Here is a 20,057-nt window from a genome sequence, read left to right as displayed (position 1 = left end):
CTGCCATGACATTGCTCCAACAGTGCTGAAATATCCTCTGTAGCATTTACGACAGCGAATGGCATCATCACAGGAATATTGAGGGGCTGGAGAGGTTAGATCCCTGGTGCTTCAGAGCTCCACTCTTCAAAGTTCATTTCCATGTTGTCTACATTTTCACTATTGAGTATTGAAGATGGGGAGTAGGACAGTGTATCACAACATCGCAGGCAGTTGTGCAAGACACAGTAGGTCAGCATGGTTTCTGGAAGTAAATGAATTATATGCAGAATCGGTTGGCCATAATGCCAACAGCATTCTCCACTGCGTGTCTCACTCTTGACAGCTGATAATTGAATATTTTCCTTTCAGTATCCGATAGTCTTTGGGGGAAAGGTTTTAGTACATGTACCTGCAGAGGAAAGGCCTCATCTCCAATGAACAAAAAAAACTAATTTTCTTTGGCCTCTGTATTGCTTAATAGTTGTTAACTGTCCGCTTGCAACATCACCATGAATTTGGTGTGGTGTAATACACCACCATCTGATACTCACCTATTCATGCCAACATCTTCCATCAGGAATTCATAGGTCGTATTCATGAGGGCCATCAAGATTGCGCTAAAGTAGCCCTTGTAGTTGTAGTAGTAAGAGTCTGAGTTTGCAGGCTATGAGATCCGAACATGTTTGCCATCCAGGGCCCCTCCACAGTTGGGGAATTACCATCGATGATCAAATTAATCGGCCACAGCCTTCCACTCCTCTGTGGTGTTTGGTAACTGTAGAAAGACATCAAAGTTGGTTACAAGAAATGACAGAGCAGTGAAGCTCACAAGCAGAAGTAAATATTTATCAACCACCATGTAAGAGAAATCAAAGAGTTTACTAGACATTACATTGCCCACCCTAGCTTGTTCTCAGGGTGGGCAATGCAACACATAAGTAACTACAAAAACTACCTTGAAATAATCCGCTTTCAGGCTTCTCACTATCACATCATGTTTCCAGAATAATGGCACTCAGAGAAGGCACCAAGATGGCCCCCGAAGAACTTGAAGTCCTGCAGTGATCTGCCAGTTGCAAGAATCATAAGGTCACCACCAACCGCTGCTGTTCTGAGATAGCTTCATGCATGACAGTGTTTCATTTTTCAATAAAAGGCTCCACATATGCCAGCAAAACAGAAAATGACTCCTCAAACATGCACAGAAAATTTCAAAAATCCTCTGGGTTGTTCTCCGTATCTCTGTAACAAGCCCAATGTGTGTCAAGCGGTCTCTGTGCTGCAGCCACCATTTTGACCAAACTCTACGTTGACGCTTGCAGAGACATTCTTCTTCTTCCTCCATCTGTGCTACGTGCTCAATGATTTTAGCTGCCAAAAATATTTTTCACCGGTTAGCATTGTTGCAGTTGAAGTGGCAATCTTCCTCTTCATCAACAACTGTAATAAAAACCAAAACCGTTACATTACATGGGGACTGAGTAAATAAGGATACTGCTGTCCTTTGCAATGTTGCCAATACATTTGCTGGTACAAATAATCCTTGAAGTACGCAACTTCTCACAACGTATTAGTTATAAAACTCTAACAATACATAAATCCGCGGGCAGAGCAGGGTTACCCTACTTGGAGTTATATCACAAGGCCACAATCAGTAATTGTATCATAAACCTCTATCACAATTCCACGTCTAAGTTGTGGATGGAGATGGAGCAGGCTCTAAACCCATTTCAGATAGAGGGAGCATTCTGGATTCCCAGGGGAGTGGAATGGGAAAGAATCGGCACCTAAGCCCTCATCAAGGCTTTACTACATGCTAGTCACAAACACCCGAGACATAGTTTGGTGGTGTCGGGACCAGAGCCACTTAGCCCACTAGTGGGAAACCCAGAAGTATCGCCCATGATGACACATACCTACATCTCCTTTATGCCAGGGAAGGAGTTCCCCTGGGTGCGGGATGGGATGTTCCCATGTCATGGGGCCATGGTGTATGAGAACTCTCAAAAACTTAATAGGGGGAACACAGATTGCCAGGGGGATCCTGGTTACTATATTTCCAGTTAATAGCTATATCATTGCGCTTGCCCCATTCTCTGATTTAGTAGAACTTAAGCCATTTGAATGTTTATGCACGGTGAAGGAGGCACCTGCACATGTGATCTCTCTAGTATATGCAATCCTGATGGATAAACAGAGAAGTCCAACCTGGGCTAATCCAAAAGTGAGAGGAGGCCTTGGGAAGACTTATTCTTGGAGAGCTCTGGTCTAGATCCTATGTCCTCACCCACAAAATGAATGTATCACTTAGACTACAGGAACTCAGCTTCAAAATAGTCTCACAGTGGTACAGAACCCTAGTCAGATTGCACAAAATATACCCCTCAGCTTCTGAGCAGTGTTGGAGGTGTATGCCTGACACGGGTTCCATGCTGTATGTATTTTGGGACTGTCCCCTCATAGTTCCCCTATGGTAGGATGTATCCCAAGCGGTGAAATTTTTATTGTTTATGCCTATATATGCATACACAGGAAAGTGAAACATTTACTGAGACAAAAGAAGACAACAAATCCAGTAGTGTTTTATATGACTGTAAAAAGTTCTTCTGTTAATGCACAGTTTAAGGCTGGCTGTTCACGGGCGTTGCGATATACCGCTACGGATTGCCGCCGCAGGAGAACACTTTGTCACTGCGATTTTCACCGCAATTTTCTGCGATGAACCTATCATTTTCCGTTTGTGTACATCGAGCTGCACTTTCCATAGTTATCCAATGGAAAGCGTTCATTGTGTTGCCCGTGTGCGGATTATCACTGTGGGTAACGCAGTTAAATATCACCCGTGGACAGGAGGCCTTATTCAGCATCATATACTTCAATGTAGACTGTAAATTTTCTATGAAAGTAAATAAAATCCTTTTGAATATAAACTTCAAAGTAGCAAAAGAAGATGTCTCGCAGGCAGTCGCGCAGCGTGGCTCTAACAGTACTTTCTAAAATGGCTGCCACTGAGACATTTGCATTTGCTAATTCGACTAATACTAGGCTCTCTTTGAAATCAAAAACTGAAATGGGGATCACGTGCACGAGGTCATAATGACCGAACAAATATGCTGAAATATTCTTCGAAGTAGCGAAATGAATCGTCTTCCTGACGGCAGGGCCACATGGCTATTCATTCGTCGTTAAGAATATAGAGCCACGAGGTGCTGCCGTCTGTGAGACATTTTTTTTCACTACTTCGAAGTGTACTGCAATGCCTGTTCCCAGCAATAGGGAGTTAAGGTAGCAGTATTCCGGCCACTACTAGAGGCTACATGAGGGTTGTGTAGAGGGTTAATTTAGTTGCTAGGCTATCAAAATACGAATAAATAGTAAGAAAAATAAATGTATGCCTTAGATAGGGAAAGCGGGAACCAGGTGGTCAGGAAATAGTTTGTCTCAGACATCCAAGGTCTGCTTATCTATCCTTCTCCTCGGACTTAGTGTACCAAGGACATTTGTGGTAAAGTAACAAGATGCTCTGTTTCAAGTTTTTCTCTCTACAATAGCTCATTAAGAAGGAATGTATCCTTGCAATTATTTGCTGAACACAAGACAAGCCCTACCTTCCTGGGCAGTGGTCTATGGTCTATTTAATTTGATGTTTTTGCTTCAATAAACCAGAAGCCATTTTGATCACACTCTGTCTGGTCAGCGTGTCTTCTCCGAGCGCTCGTTGATTGCTTATACTAATTTGGACCTAGGCAACATCAGCATTTGGTCTCCCTTGGAGGACCCCCGACAGTTACTTGGCGCCCAACGTGGGGCGGAGTTTATTCTTTACCTGCAGCCGATATCTGACGATGCCAACTGCCAACACTACGGGACCAGGATCACGGGACCCCAGAATCCAAAAATCACCGGTGAAAGGTAGGCCCTTGTCTTGCCACTTCGATTCTGGGCTTCCCTGATTTTTGGGCTCATCGTTGACAGAAGGTTAGTTGCTGCATGTATTTATAAGAATACTCCGCCATATTTTTAACGTATGTGTTCATAAAACTGTAATAGACGGAAGAACTCATACCCTGTTGTTTTATGCCATGTTGCCTGAGGAAATTCTTTAAGTTTCTGTACTGATTGTTTGTATCACGTTGGCAATTATCTGCTTTTATTGGCTTTGGTATAATATCACCAAAAGTTCCCTGAGAGGCAAGTGGGGGCTCTCCTTACCCTCCGAGGTAATCTGTGTGATTACTGGAAGTCGCTGTAAAACTATTCCGGGACAAGGACTACTGTGTGTCCTCCTATAACGTACTGTGTGAAAATAGTGTCCTGTTTACTTCGTGAAGAATAGTGGGCATATTGAGATGGGGGCAGGAATGAGAGAGAGGGAAGGGGAAGATATCAGTAAATGTGGTCTCCCCTCAACCCTCCGAAGTAATCTGTGTGATTGCTGGAAGATTTTACCCCTATTGAGATAATAAGAGAGAGGGAAGGGGAGGATATCGGTAGGTAAGCCTATACGATATCAGAGACGCCAGTTTAGAAAATAGAACAGACTATATGAGAAACGTTCAAGGCAAGGAGTATGCCTATATGGGAACAGCTAGAGAAATAGCAAAGGTCAGACAAAGCAATTTAGCCGTGGGGAGAGAATGTAGCGAATTGTTGAGAAAAGCAGGTGTTTTAGAATTTTGGGAGTCTTCAACTAACAAGTTTCGAAAAGATTCAGAGATAAGCAAAGGTTGGATAAAGTATGTTAGATAAATGGATTGAGGCAAGTGTAGATACGGCAGTTATCAGAGAAAGGGAATCCTTTATAGTTTGTGTTCCTTTGGGACATAAAGCAAGTTCATGCAGAATCTGTGGATAATTATGTGACAATTAACCACCATGCTGTCTGTCCTGTATGTCTTAATGTCCTAACATTGTGTCATTGCTGTACGTGTTGTCCATTCCTCATAAGTCAGATACTGCTGAGAAGAAAGGTCGCTAGGATCGCAGACGGCAGTAGAAAAGCTTACAGAAGGAAGGAGAGGGTCAATATGGGATAATATATATATATATATATATATATATATATATATATATATATATATATATATATATATATGTATAGGAATAGATAGAGGGTTAATGCTTGATTTGTGTAAAGCTCTGTTCCCCCTTGTCACCCCCCCTTCCCTTCAGAGTTTAGTGAGACTTGCAGAGAAGGAATGTGTGCTTCTCAAGGCCAAAGATTAGAGTGGAGAACCCTGGACAAGTAGCCTTGCTTGCTTGAACAGAATTGAATGCATTTGTTTGCAGGATGAGGACAGTTGCATCATACGCGTTACGTCCTGTGTGAACTCTTACTAACATTTGAATGAGACTTGACCGCATGAACGGATGCAAGTTAATGACTAGAGATGAGCGAACGTACTCGTCCGAGCTTGATATTCGTGCGAATATTAGGGTGTTCGGGATGCTCGTTACTCTTAACGAGCACCACGCGGTGTTCCAGATACTTTCAGTTTCCTCTCTGAGACATTAGCGCGCTTTTCTGGCCAATTGAAAGACAGGGAAGGCATTACAACTTCCCCCTGTGACGTTCAAGCCCTATACCACCCCCCTGCTGTGAGTGGCTGGGGCGATCAGATGTCACCCGAGTATAAAAGTCGGCCCCTCCCGCGGCTCGCCTCAGATGCCTTGTGAGTTAGCTGAGGGAAAGTGCTGTTGGTGCCGGAGCTGCTATAGGGAGAGTGTTAGGAGTTAGTGTAGGCTTCAAGAACCCCAACGGTCCTTCTTAGGGCCACATCTATCCATGTGCAGTACTGTGCAGGCTGCTGTTAGCAGTGTTGCATATTTTTTTCTTTTCAAAATCGGCTGTCTGCAGAGCATTGCGCCTTGCAGTAATACTACAGGGAGAGAATTGTGTAGGCAGGGCCAGAAGACATATATTATTGATTGAATATAGTCAGTGGGCCCTCCGTTTCCCAAAAAGGGAAACATTCTATTTGTCCTGCAGGCTTTCGCCAATTTATTTCCTGCCTGGGAAAAGTCTCTGCTGTGCTGCACTTCATATAACTGCATTTCTGTGCAACACATATCTTATCTGATTGAATATAGTCAGTGGGCCCTCCGTTTCCCAAAAAGGGAAACATTCTATTTGTCCTGCAGGCTTTCGCCAATTTATTTCCTGCCTGGGAAAAGTCTCCGCTGTGCTGCACTTCATATAACTGCATTTCTGTGCAACACATATCTTATCTGATTGAATATAGTCAGTAGGCCCTCCGTTTCCCAAAAAGGGAAACATTCAATTTGTCCTGCAGGCTTGGGCCAATTTATTTGCTGCCTGGGAAAAGTCTCCGCTGTGCTGCACTTCATATAACTGCATTTCTGTGCAACACATATCTTATCTGATTGAATATAGTCAGTGGGCCCTCCGTTTCCCAAAAAGGGAAACATTCAATTTGTCCTGCAGGCTTGCGCCAATTTATTTCCTGCCTGGGAAAAGTCTCCGCTGTGCTGCACTTCATATAACTGCATTTCTGTGCAACACATATCTTATCTGATTGAATATAGTCAGTGGGCCCTCCGTTTCCCAAAAAGGGAAACATTCTATTTGTCCTGCTGGCTTGCGCCAATTTATTTCCTGCCTGGGAAAAGTAACCGCTGTGCTGCACTTCATATAACTGCATTTCTGTGCAACACATATCTTATCTGATTGAATATAGTCAGTGGGCCTTTTTCCTTTTTAAAAAAAGGGAAACATTCTATGTGTCCGGCCTCTGTCAGTCCTCAGCGTTCTGTGTACGTGTGTGGTGGGTGGAGATAGTAAACAAATCATACGCAGCCAGCTACGTTTAACAGCAGGCTTGCGCCAATTTATTTCCTGCCTGGAAAATCAAATCACTGGTAATACACCATGCTGAGGGGTAGGGGTAGGCCTATAGGACGTGGACGCGGGCGAGGACGCGGAGGCCCAAGTCAGGGTGTGGGCACAGGCCGAGCCAGTGCGGTGGCCAGGGGTAGAGGCAGGGCCAGACCGAATAATCCACCAACTGTTTCCCAAAGCGCCCCCTCGCGCCATGCCACCCTGCACAGGTCAAGGTACTCTACGGTGTGGCAGTTTTTCACAGAGACGCCTGACGACCGACGAACAGTGGTGTGCAACCTTTGTCGCGCCAAGATCAGCTGGGGAGGCACCACCAACAGCATGCGCAGGCATATGATGACCAAGCACCCCACAAGGTGGGACGATGCCCGTTCACCGCCTCCGGTTTGCACCACTGCCTCTCCCCCTGTGCCCCAACCTGCCACTGAGATCCAACCCCCCTCTGAGGACACAGGCACTACCGTCTCCTGGCCTGCACCCACACCCTCACCTCCGCTGTCCTCGGCCCCATCCAGCAATGTCTCTCAGCGTAGCGTCCAGACGTCGCTAGCGCCACAGTTTGAGCGCAAGCGCAAGTACGACGCCACGCACCCGCACGCTCAAGCGTTAAACGTGCACATTGCAAAATTGATCAGCCTAGAGATGCTGCCGTATAGGCTTGTGGAAACGGAGGCTTTCAAAAGCATGATGGCGGCGGCGGCCCCGCGCTACTCAGTTCCCAGTCGCCATTACTTTTCCCGATGTGCCGTCCCAGGCCTGCACAACCACGTCTCCCGCAACATTGTACGCGCCCTCACCAACGCGGTTACTGCCAAGGTCCACTTAACAACAGACACGTGGATAAGCACAGGCGGGCAGGGCCACTATATCTCCCTGACGGCACATTGGGTGAATTTAGTGGAGGCTGGGACAGAGTCAGAGCCTGGGACCGCTCACGTCCTACCCACCCCCCGAATTGCGTGCCCAGCTCGGTGGTGGTATCTGCGGGGGTGTATGCTTCCTCCACTAAACCACCCTCCTCCTCCTCCTACGCAATCTCTGTCTCGCAATCAAGATGTGTCAGCAGCAGCACGTCGCCAGCAGTCGGTGTCACGCGGCGTGGCAGCACAGCGGTGGGCAAGCGTCAGCAGGCCGTGCTGAAACTACTCAGCTTAGGAGATAAGAGGCACACGGCCCACGAACTGCTGCAGGGTCTGACAGAGCAGACCGACTGCTGGCTTGCGCCGCTGAACCTCCAACCGGGCATGGTCGTGTGTGACAACGGCTGTAAGCTGGTGGCAGCTCTGCAGCTCGGCAGCCTCACGCACGTGCCATGCCTGGCCCATGTGTTTAATTTGGTAGTTCAGCGCTCTCTGAAAAGCTACCCCCACTTGTCATACCTGCTCGGAAAGGTGCGCCGGATCTGCGCACATTTCCGCAAATCACACACGCACGCTGCCACCCTGCGGACCCTGCAACATCGGTTTAATCTGCCAGTGCACCGACTTCTGTGCGACGTGCCCACGCAGTGGAACTCTACGCTCCACCTGTTGGCCAGACTCTATGAGCAGCGTAGAGCTGTAGTGGAATATCAACTCCAACTTGCGCGGCGCAGTGGGAGTCAGCCTCCTCAATTATTTACAGAAGAGTGGGCCTGGTTGGCAGCCATCTGCCAGGTCCTTGGAAAATTTGAGGAGTCTACCCAGGTGGTGAGCGGCGATGCTGCAATCATTAGCGTCACCATTCCTCTGCTATGCATCTTGAGAAGTTCCCTGCAAAGCATAAAGGCAGACGCTTTGCGCTCGGAAACAGAGCCGGGGGAAGACAGTATGTCGCTGGATAGTCGGAGCACCCTCCTGTCTATATCTCAGCGCGTTCAGGAGGAGGAGGAGGAGCATGAGGAGGATGAGGAGGAGGGGGAAGAGACAGCTTGGCCCACTGCTGACGGTACCCATGCTGCTTGCCTGTCATCCTTTCAGCGTGTATGGCCTGAGGAGGAGGAAGAGGAGGAGGAGGAGGATCCTGAAAGTGATCTTCCTAGTGAAGACAGCCATGTGTTGCGTACAGGTACCCTGGCACACATGGCTGACTTCATGTTAGGATGCCTTTCTCGTGACCCTCGCGTTACACGCATTCTGGCCACTACGGATTACTGGGTGTACACACTGCTCGACCCACGGTATAAGGAGAGCCTTTGCACTCTCATTCCCGAAGAGGAAAGGGGTTCGAGAATGATGCTATACCACAGGGCGCTGGTGGACAAACTGATGGTAAACTTCCCATCCGACAGCGCTAGTGGCAGAAGGCGCAGTTCCGAGGGCCAGGTAGCAGGGGAGGCGCAGAGATCAGGCAGCATGTACAGCGCAGGCAGGGGAACATTCTCCAAGGCCTTTGCCAGCTTTATGGCTCCCCAGCAAGACTGTGTCACCGGTCCCCAGTCAAGGCTGAGTCGGCGGGAGCACTGTAAAAGGATGGTGAGGGAGTACGTAGCCGATCGTACGACCGTCCTCCGTGACGCCTCTGCCACCTACAACTACTGGGTGTCGAAGCTGGACACGTGGCCTGAACTCGCGCTGTATGCCCTGGAGGTGCTTGCTTGTCCTGCGGCTAGCGTCTTGTCAGAGAGTGTGTTTAGTGTGGCTGGGGGAATCATCACGGATAAGCGTACCCACCTGTCAACCGACAGTGCCGACAGGCTTACACTCATCAAGATGAACAAAGCCTGGATTTCCCCAGACTTCTCTTCTCCACCAGCGGACAGCAGCGATACCTAAGCAATACGTAGGCTGCACCCGCGGATGGAAGCATCGTTCTCTCTCACCATCCAAAACGGGGACATTTCTGCTTCATCAATCTGTGTATAATATTCCTCCTCCTCCTCCTCCTGCTCCTCCTCCTGAAACCTCACGTAATCACGCTGAACGGGCAATTTTTCTTAGGCCCACAAGGCTCACTCATATAATTTTTCTAAACAATTTTTATACGTTTCAATGCTCTTAAAAGCGTTGAAACTTTAACTTGAACCAATTTTTCGTTAAACTGGGCTGCCTCCAGGCCTAGTTACCACTTAAGCCACATTAACCAAAGCGATTAATGGGTTTCACCTGCCCTCTTGGTTGGCCATGGCCAATTTTTTGGATGTACTTTAGTACTGTTGATACAGCAATTTTTGTGGGCCCTCGCCTACAGTGTAATCAAATCAATTTTTAGCCCACCTGCATTACAGCTGACGTTACATCCGCTGTGTTGGGCAATGCAATGGGATATATTTATGTACCGCCGGTGGCTTCCTGGCACCCACCCATGCTGTGGATCCACAGAGAATTATAAATGCATCTGAAACCACATCTAAAGAACCCCAGTCAGACTGGGGCATGCAGTGTGGGCCGAAGCCCACCTGCATTAAGCACGACATTACTACCTCAGCTGTGTTGGGCAATGCAATGGGATATTTTTAGGTACCGCCGGTGGGTTCCAGGGAGCCACCCATGCTGTGGGTCCACAGGGAATTATAAATGCATCTGTTTCCACTTCTAAAGAACCCCAGTCTGACTGGGGCATGCAGTGTGGGCCGAAGCCCACCTGCATTAAGCACGACATTACTACCTCAGCTGTGTTGGGCAATGCAATGGGATATTTTTATGTACCGCCGGTGGGTTCCAGGGAGCCACCCATGCTGTGGGTCCACAGGGACTTCACAATAGGGAGTTGTACCTGCCTGTGTCTATGAATTAAAAACCGCGGTCTGACTGGGGCATGCAGACACCTTGACAGAATGAATAGTGTGTGGCACATAGGTTCCCCATTGCTATGCCCACGTGTGCAGCTCCTGATGGCGGTGGCACAGGATTCTATTTCTCATTGCTTCTGTACAGCATTGTGGGCTATCGCCCCGCCCCTTTTAAAGAGGGTCGCTGCCTAGCCGTGCCAACCCTCTGCAGTGTGTGCCTGCTTTTCCTGTGGCAGACGCACTTATAAATAGACATGAGTGTGGCGTGGCATGAGGGCAGCTGAAGGCTGCGCAGGGACAATTTGGTGTGCGCTGTGGACACAGGGTCGTGCAGGGGGGGTTGGGCAGCATGTAACCCAGGAGAAGTGGCAGCGGAGTGTCATGCAGGCAGTGATTGTGCTTTGTTGGAGGTAGTGTGGTGCTTAGCTAAGGTATCCATTGCTAATGAGGGCTTTTCAGAAGTAAAAGTTGTTGGGAGGGGGGGGGGCCCACTCTTGCCGGTACTGTGGCTTAATAGTGGGACCTGTGAACTTGAGATGCAGCCCAACATGTAGCCCCTCGCCTGCCCTATCCGTTGCTGTGTCGTTCCCATCACTTTCTTGAATTGCCCAGATTTTCACACATGAAAACCTTAGCGAGCATCGGCGAAATACAAAAATGCTCGGGTCGCCCATTGACTTCAATGGGGTTCGTTACTCGAAACGAACCCTCAAGCATCGCGATAATTTCGTCCCGAGTAACGAGCACCCGAGCATTTTGGTGCTCGCTCATCTCTAGTCGCGATGCCTCACGCGCTTCCTTGTGCTGGAAGGTCCTGAAAGCATATTGGGAACTGATGTGATGGGACCCTTGGGATGTTGTATCAAACTTCACCCATCCGGTGAGGCTCGTATACACCCCGGGTCTGAAAGTCACCCGACCTTCTGTCGGATGGCAGCAGACCAAGCGACACCTCTCCCTGTCCTCACTCTTACGCACGCAGAGGAACAAACTGTTAGCCCCCTTGGTCCGTCAGTACCTCCTGGTACATGTCCAGGAAGATGCAATTGCAGACACTGTCTCTTCTTTATGTTAACTTAAAGCCCTTAAGGAATGTGTCTTCCCAGCCAATACCGCTTTTGTTCCCCATTAACAGAAAGAGTTTAAAGGGCCAGCCAGACTGTCAGTAATTGTTTGCATTTATTTTCAGAGGAAAGCAGTACTGCTGGACAGTGCTGCCATAAGGGGCACAGAATAGCCCAAAACCAGTTCACCAGATTCATGAAACTGGTATTAGACGCCTGGCCAATTCCCGAAGGCACCGCCCTCTTGTAATATGTTGATGACTTACTTTTTGTGTGCTCCTTACCCAAATAGTTGCCTCAATGCATCACTAAGCCTTTTGTGTTTCCATCAGAGTAGAATGGCTGCAAAGCCAGCAAGACAAATTTCAGTTCTGCAAATCTCACGTAGTGTTCCTGGGCCACTGCCTAGGTCCAGGTACTAGACACCTGATGCCGGAACGCACGAAGGTGGTAAGTGACATGCAACTTCCCACCTCCGATGCTCAGTTGCGTACCTTTTTGGGACTGGACTCATACTGGCGGCCGTGGACACGCTCTGCCTCCATGACCATGCAGCCTCTGTACGACTGTTTGGGTTTACGACCATTTGCCCTGACCCCGCGGGGAAAGTACAGATAACCAGTGCACCCGCACTGGAGCTGCCAGACTATGACAAACCTTTCCAGATGTACGTCACTGAGATGGCGGGACACGCCACCACTGTACTGACACAAATGCATGGTGACAAAAAGCGACCTGTAGCATACTACAGTGCCCATTTTGACGCGGTGGCTAGAGGGTCTCTATCATGCGTCCGAGTGGTTCTAGCAGTCCAGGCACTACTGGACAAAAATTCTGACGTTGTCCTAGATCACACCATGGTGATCTACACCCCACAGGACATACATGGTATCCTGACCCAGGTAAGCCGCAGACATCTGTCTCTTGCCAGACAGATACAATAGAACTCGCAGTGCATTCCTCCTCGAACATCTCCAGCCAAAGGTGCACCACCTTAAATCCAGCCACCTTACTTCCATTAGGTGATGTAGATTCAAAATGGGGGAGTAAGTACAGGGGATCAGTTGTTTTACAACTCCCTGACTGACGAACAGGAGGCATTTGACATCGGAAACCAGCATGACTGTGTGGCCCTCATGGCCCAGGAAACGGCTGGGTTTGCGCATGTCACAGACAAGCCCCTGCAGAACCCCCAGTTTGAGCTGTTTGTGGATGGATCTAGATACCTAAATGACGAGGGAAGGTTTGTAACAGGTTTTGCAGTGGTCACGCAACAAGATGTCCTAAAAGCAGAATGCCTCCGCATGTCTCAGGACAGGAAGCGGAATTGCAGGCCCTCACTGAGGCGTGTAGAGTGGCAAAAGGCAAGACGGCAAACATTTACACTGACTCCCGGTATGCATTTGGCATAGCTCATGATTACGGCCCAACATGGAAGGCCAGACAGCTTGTTACCTCAGCAGGACAGCCAATTAAGAATGATGCAGCGGTGCAGAGTCTCACAGAGGCCCTACTTACTTCTACCTGACAGTGGAAAGCTCACACCAATTCCTACAACAGAGAAACAAGAGGCAACGCCATCACAGACCACACAGCAAAGGCAGCGGCCCTCAAGCCATGGAAGAAAAGAAGAAAAGAAGAATTTAACACAAACTTTGGACTTTGATACAAACTTTGGACTTTGATGCAAACTTTGGACTTTGATACAAACTTGGACTTTGATATAAACTTCGACTCTGATATGCTAAAGACTTTACAGTTACAAGCCAGCAAGGAAGGAAAGAATAAATGGACTAAATATGGGAGCAGCAGAAATGGGACGGCGTATGGCAAACAGTCAACAGCACTTGCCCACCACGGTCCCTGTGCCCCATGATGGCCCAGCTGATGCACGGAAAGACACACCTATCAAAGCAGCAATGATGTCGACGCTTGAACGAGGACGGGTGGCTCCTGGGTTTTCTGTAGCTGCTGCATCATTTGTCCAATTTTCCATGATCTTTGCCGTAAGCAACAGGGCAGAAGTAAATTTGCCACATAACACTTGCCTAGACCACTCTACCCATTTCAGGGATTGCAAATTGGCTACACTCAGCTCCCACTTGTTGGGAAGTATGAATATGTGCTTGTTGTTGATTTCTTTTCAGGTTGGAGACCTACCCCGCTACTACAGTAAATAAGCAGGTAACCGCACAGAAGCTCATGAATGAGGTAATCCGCAGAGACGGGGTACTAGAGACAATTGAGGGTGACAGAGGTACACATTTTACAGGTAAAGTGATGCGAGAGGTGATGTGAACCCTTGGAGTGGAACAAGCGTTTCACACCCCATACCACCCGCAGAGTTTAGACAAAGTTAAAAGACTAAAATGGTACGCTTAAGTTAAAAGAAGTGTTGTTTGGCTCTATGCCAAGAATGGGGCTGTATCATCCACAGGCCCTACAGCAGGGCTATGACATAGTAGCCGGATATGTAAAGCACCTGTGTGACCAACTACCAGTAACCCAGAATCTAGTCTTTTTCTCCCATTCCAGACCCAGACAACCTGGAGGGATCTCACTCCCTACAACCTGGAGACTGGGTGGTCGTAAAGAGGCGTGTCCGGAAATCCCTAGGGCCCAGACTCAAGGGGCCCTATCAAGTCCTGCTGATCACACCTACTTCAGTAAAGTTGAAGGAACTGTTGCTTGTCTTGAGACTAATGGGACTTGTCACGCCCTACTTTGCCCCCCCCCCCCCCCAATGAGAAGGAAAATGAAGGACATTTTGTTTATTGATGGACTTTTGGACTCCTCACTCCATGCTTCGCCCTTGTGAGAGGGTGCAAAAGGACAATGCCCAGAACCACTTTGTTAGACACCACCAAATACTGGTAGATGGACTGAACACCTCACAGGTGAAAGACTGTTGGACTTGTACACACACCTGGTGCCACTAGTTTTCCTTTCTTGGCTGTTCCTGTTCCGTCAAAAGAACTGTTTGCATGGACAAATGAAAACTCAGAAACCAGAGATAGCTGGTGGGGTAACACATTTAGTTCTTTGAAGCCTGCCAATTGGTTTTCTGGTTTAGGAGGTTGGTTCATGGGGATTCTACAAAGTATATTACAAGTTGTGATGATTTTATTATGCATTTATAGAGCAATTAAGCTTATAATCTCATGTATTTCTAAATGTACTGAAAAAGTTTTCTCTGTGCCGATATGAATTACGTGTTTATGGACTAGGAGTCGTACTTGTCTTGACTCCATGTCCAAAATGGGGGAGATGTAGAGGGTTAATTTAGTTGCTAGGCTATCAAAATACGAATAAATAGTAAGAAAAATAAATGTATGCCTTAGATAGGGAAAGCGGGAACCAGGTGGTCAGGAAATAGTTTGTCTCAGACATCCAAGGTCTGCTTATCTATCCTTCTCCTCGGACTTAGTGTACCAAGGACATTTGTGGTAAAGTAACAAGATGCTCTGTTTCAAGTTTTTCTCTCTACAATAGCTCATTAAGAAGGAATGTATCCTTGCAATTATTTGCTGAACACAAGACAAGCCCTACCTTCCTGGGCAGTGGTCTATGGTCTATTTAATTTGATGTTTTTGCTTCAATAAACCAGAAGCCATTTTGATCACACTCTGTCTGGTCAGCGTGTCTTCTCCGAGCGCTCATTGATTGCTTATACTAATTTGGACCTAGGCAACATCAGCATTTGGTCCCCCTTGGAGGACCCCCGACAGTTGTAACAGAACATTTGAGCAAGCAAACTCACCTTTCAAGTTAGAAGCATTCACTACCACGAATATACGTTCAAAGAAGTAGCAAAACCTGCTGGCGACCAAAGATTAATCCTCAAAGTAGATAGTGTGACCATAAACCTTGTTTAAACCGCACAACAAGCAAACAAACTAGTGACTATTTTTATGCAGTGTTATGGGAATAATATCATATTCCATGTACTCCATTGTCTGCTCCAAATTGCTTATAATGTAAAGTTGCATGCATGCAAATGTATCTGAGATTGACTATATATTGGTCATTCTCTAATATACTTCTGGTTTATTCACATCATAATGGTACAGATAAAGTTGACCATGATGTATCAATACACATGTACGCCTCCAAAATCATAACAACTCATGATTGGCTCAGTATGTAATGACTCTATGATTAACATATGTTAACGCCCCAGGTGTATGCCGCTACCAAACACATCACCTCTAACTAGATGAGAACAAACCACACTAAAGCTTCTTTCATAAGAGCGCATATCGATCGGCCGTTTTCACAGTCGACGGATATACGCTACGTTGAGAGTGAAAAATGTGGTGAACAGGCGCACAAGTCATACGTTTGTGCGCCCATTCATATGGCCTGGTGAGGCCGGCGCAAATGCGCCAAGCTCACCAGGCCATCGCCCGTTTCCCCTTGCTCCCCATCGCAGGCTTACCTTTCATTCCTCCCCGCTCATTCTGTGCAATGGGAGGGGGCGGGATTGCGGCGGAGCTAAGCTCCAGTCCGCCCCCGCCTCCTCCCATTGATGGCTGTGGAAATGGGGTGGGGAGAGGGCGGGTGCTTAGCTCCGCCGATGTCCGCCCCTTGTCCATAGCCATCAATGGGAGGAGGCGGGGTGGGCAGGTGCTTAGCTATGCCCCCATCCCGCCCCTTCCCATTCCACAGAACAAGCAGGGAGGAATGAGAGGTGAGCCTGCACGGGGGGGAGGAGAACAGAGGGAGGGAGTTTAGCAGCCACACTGCTAAACTCCCTCCCACCTACGACCCTGTCATGGGCTTCCATAGGAGTCCATGCAGTGGCCGACGTATTCCGGCCGAAAAGAAAGTTCCAGGACTATCTTTCGGCCTCGACATAAAAACGCTTGGCGCTATATTGGCTTGGCCGGGTGTTTTTACCTCTCAGAAATATGTCAATGTGATTTGATGCATTAAACCCAATGCATCAGATCACAGCGCATATAGGCTGGCCGTGAATGCGCTCATGTGAAAGAAAGCCTTATACTGTGTTCATTAACCAAGTAGCTTTTCCTTATCAGTATATGAGGTCCCAGTGTTCCCCCCAGACAGGTTTCCCGTGAGAAAAGTGCGGAGGAGTGTAGACCAACATTCTGCTTGCACATACCACTGTATAATACTGAGAACATTAAGCATTTAACTGCTAGCTAATGCCTATGAAGGTAGATATATGAATACATATATAATTATACATAACAGGGACAGCTTTGTCAATAGTCTTTGAGATAAATCCTTGAAGGCAAGGAATAATGCAGTCAATAATTGCAAAAACAGTAAGAATAGTCACAAAAGTTCCAGCAAAAGACAAAATCCGGTGGCTCCATCTGCCGAAAGTATCAATCCACCAGTCACCAAAAAGGTGTCGGAGATGCCAGAATTTGCTGTTAGTTCTTTAAAGAGGCTAGTTAGACCCTTCAGAGCCTTAGTCATGGAACCATAGCTGTGAAAAAGATAACAGGGATTGAACAACCTAGGAGAAAGCATATGTTCATCATAGTGGGAAGACTCTTGCAATGAAACGCGTGTATCCAATTGGATTTGTCCTTCCATCTGGACATCTGTAGTGGTGGTCAGGAAAACTTGTTAGAGTTAGACTTTGCGGACGTGACTTTTAGTAACCATCCAACTTCCTAGTTTCACAGAATGAGTTCCTTCTAAGCTGTCAGGATGTGGAAGCGACGCAAACACTCGAGAATATACATTGGTTAAGCATTTTGTGAGAGCAATAACACAATTTGTCAAGCTACTATGTTGCATCTGGAGTTATCATGGTATGTACAATCCTAACCTTAGGGCCGACCCAAAAAGTACCTCATATGGGCTGAGGCCTATACTTTTAGGTGTGTACCTTAAGGAGAAGAGTGCAAGGGGGAGGCACTCAGTCCAAGGTCTATTGAGCTCTGCCATGGCCTTCTTTATCGTGATTTCTAAGGTACCATTTAAAATCTCTGCTGTACCACTGCTTTGTGGATGATACAGAGCATGAAAGGTCTGTTCTACCCCCAATGCTTTCATTACTTTCTGCATCACTTCTCCCGTGGAGGTAGCATCTCGGTCCCTCTCAGTTGTCTCTGGTTCTCTGTACCTGTATACCACTTCAGATATCAGGTTTTGGACGTGGCATTTGTGAGTGGGTAGGCCAGACTGGCTGCCCTGAGAACAGGTCTAGGCAAACCAGAACAAACTCGTACCTGCTCATTCTTGGCTGTTGGAAGTAGTTACTGCAAGACGCTGGAATGGGTAGTCGGGACGAGGGGTGCACTGCATGGGAGCCTATACAAACCTACCCACATCGTTCTGTGCACAAATCAGGCAGCCCTGTGTGTACTTAGATGCCGTGCTGCTAAATCCTGGTGCATACCAGTGACTAGCAACCATATCTGTCATAGCTGTTTTTGACAGGTGTGTGTTTCAATGGGAGGCCGGAGATATGACGGGATAGGGGCCTGTGGAAGACAGAGCTTGTTTGATACCATCCATTTATCTCCAGGTGTCTCTGCCTCTCTTGCTGGTTACCATTATTCCTTTTTTCCCCCTTGGATGCCTGCTTTTGTAATTGCATCAACAGGCTATAATCCACCAGGGGTGATGTCTGAGGAGGTACCTGTTCTGCCCTAATCCCTGAAGGATGAAGTCTGGGCTTCTATGTGGCTGGCTTTGCAGCCTGATCAGCCGGTTGCCTCTTTTGTGCCATCCTTGGAGTGGCCTTTTGTTGCGTTTTCAGGACACTCTCTCAGGCAGCAAGAGGGCTTCCATCAGCACCTGTACACCTTTTCTGTCTTTAATTGCTTTTTCATTTGCTTTCAAGAATGACCTCACTCACTAGATGGGTTCGTAGTCATGAGCAATGCAATAGGCATAGCGTGAGTCTGTGTAGACTTTAGTCGTGTTCTCATGAGCATGCTTGCATGCTTCTTCCAGAGCTCACAATTCGGCTTCTCGGGCTGACATGCAAGATGGAAGAAGTGCGGCTTTGACCACATCATGTAAGGAGAGCACAATATAACCTGTATAGAACCTGGCTTCTTGACCCTACCTCAATCCATCCACAAAGAGTGCTAAATCAGGGTTGTCTAATGACTGATCAACTTGACTGAATCCCCTGTCACCTGGGCCATTAGCTTGTGCATAGTCATGTATATCAAGCTGAAAGGAAAAAACTATCAGATGAATATAACCACTTCCCTCCTTTTCCAGATGTAGCAAGGTAGCGGAATTGAGGGTGTTGCAACGCTGACATGTTGAGTGGCATGAGCAGAGCACACCGTAGGTAAAAGTGATGTTCTGTGGAGCAAAGTGTGAGACGTCATGGGGCCAAATACTGTCATAGGAAAATTGAAACCTATCTCAGAACTTTTGTCCAAGCTGCAGTTAGTGTTCTCTACACAAGAGGGCGCAGCACAAACAAAAGGGTGAAGGAGTGTTGAGTAATATGCTACGGGGCATTGCCAAGCAGCCTGAACTGGAATGAGGACATTGCAGTATGTCTGTAGTCCTGTACTCCACGGCTGAGAGAAAAAAAACGAAACTATTTTTTTTTATCAAAGCCTGGCAGGCAAGGCAACAAGGCTGAAACTCGATGAAAAGTGCATGATGGCTTCGAGTTTACATGTAGCAATTATCACGCAATTTTGTTCGTTTGATCGAATTTTGAGCGACAATCATTGCGTGGAAATGGGCCATTACAGGCGATGTTCCTGATAATTGGACATCCATAAGGGCTCCCACACACTTGTGTTTGCGTTTTTTGTTAACGAGATTGTCAATGGAACTTTCTAATGTTAAAAACGCAACGCAATGCAACTTTGGTGCGTTTTTGGTGCATTGCGTTGCATTGCGTTTTTAACATTAGAAAATCCCATTGACAATCGCGTTAAAAAAACACAGCGATAAAAAAAGGCTAGTGGAAAGGAGCCCTAAGAAGGGCAGTAGAGTCGAAGCTGGGAACTACAGGCTAGCAGCTAAATTAATGGAAATTCTCTGGAAAAAGAGGACTTCCAGATGTCGCACAAACATGAAATTTGGCAGGAGCATTCTTTAGGTCATAAACAGGAAAAGTAAAGGGGTCAAAACTTTAAAATTCAATGCTAAGTGCAAAAGTATTAGCGCTCCTTATATAATGTAACTTCTTGGTGTTGTACATGTGTGAAATTTGGCGCATTCTTTAGGTCCTAAATGAGGAGGTTGGGAAGGGTGGCACATTATACATAGGGACATCGGTACATGCAGCCTGAGGAGAATCTAACACTCCTCTATATGTATCCATATTTTATTCCTCGGTTACTCCAAAGTAACCTTGACTTCATAGAATTATGCTGTATGAAATTAACTCGTGCGAAGCCGGGTATATCCGCTAGTATATTGATATAGTCCATACTTGTATAACCTGGGTATATTCTGTATATAATTATATATGTACAACTGG

At 47.1% G+C, this 20,057-nt stretch overlaps 1 pseudogene; it reads right to left on the bottom strand.

Annotated features, from left to right (window-relative positions):
* Positions 1-259: 259 nt before the first annotated feature.
* LOC136626569 (uncharacterized) lies at positions 260-871 on the bottom strand (annotated as a pseudogene).
* Positions 872-20,057: the final 19,186 nt, after the last annotated feature.

The sequence above is a fragment of the Eleutherodactylus coqui genome, chromosome 4, assembly GCF_035609145.1.
Source record: "Eleutherodactylus coqui strain aEleCoq1 chromosome 4, aEleCoq1.hap1, whole genome shotgun sequence".
NCBI classification, from domain to species: Eukaryota; Metazoa; Chordata; class Amphibia; order Anura; family Eleutherodactylidae; genus Eleutherodactylus; species Eleutherodactylus coqui.
Note: the sequence above shows the minus strand (reverse complement) of the source record. Positions and strands in the feature narration are given on the sequence as shown.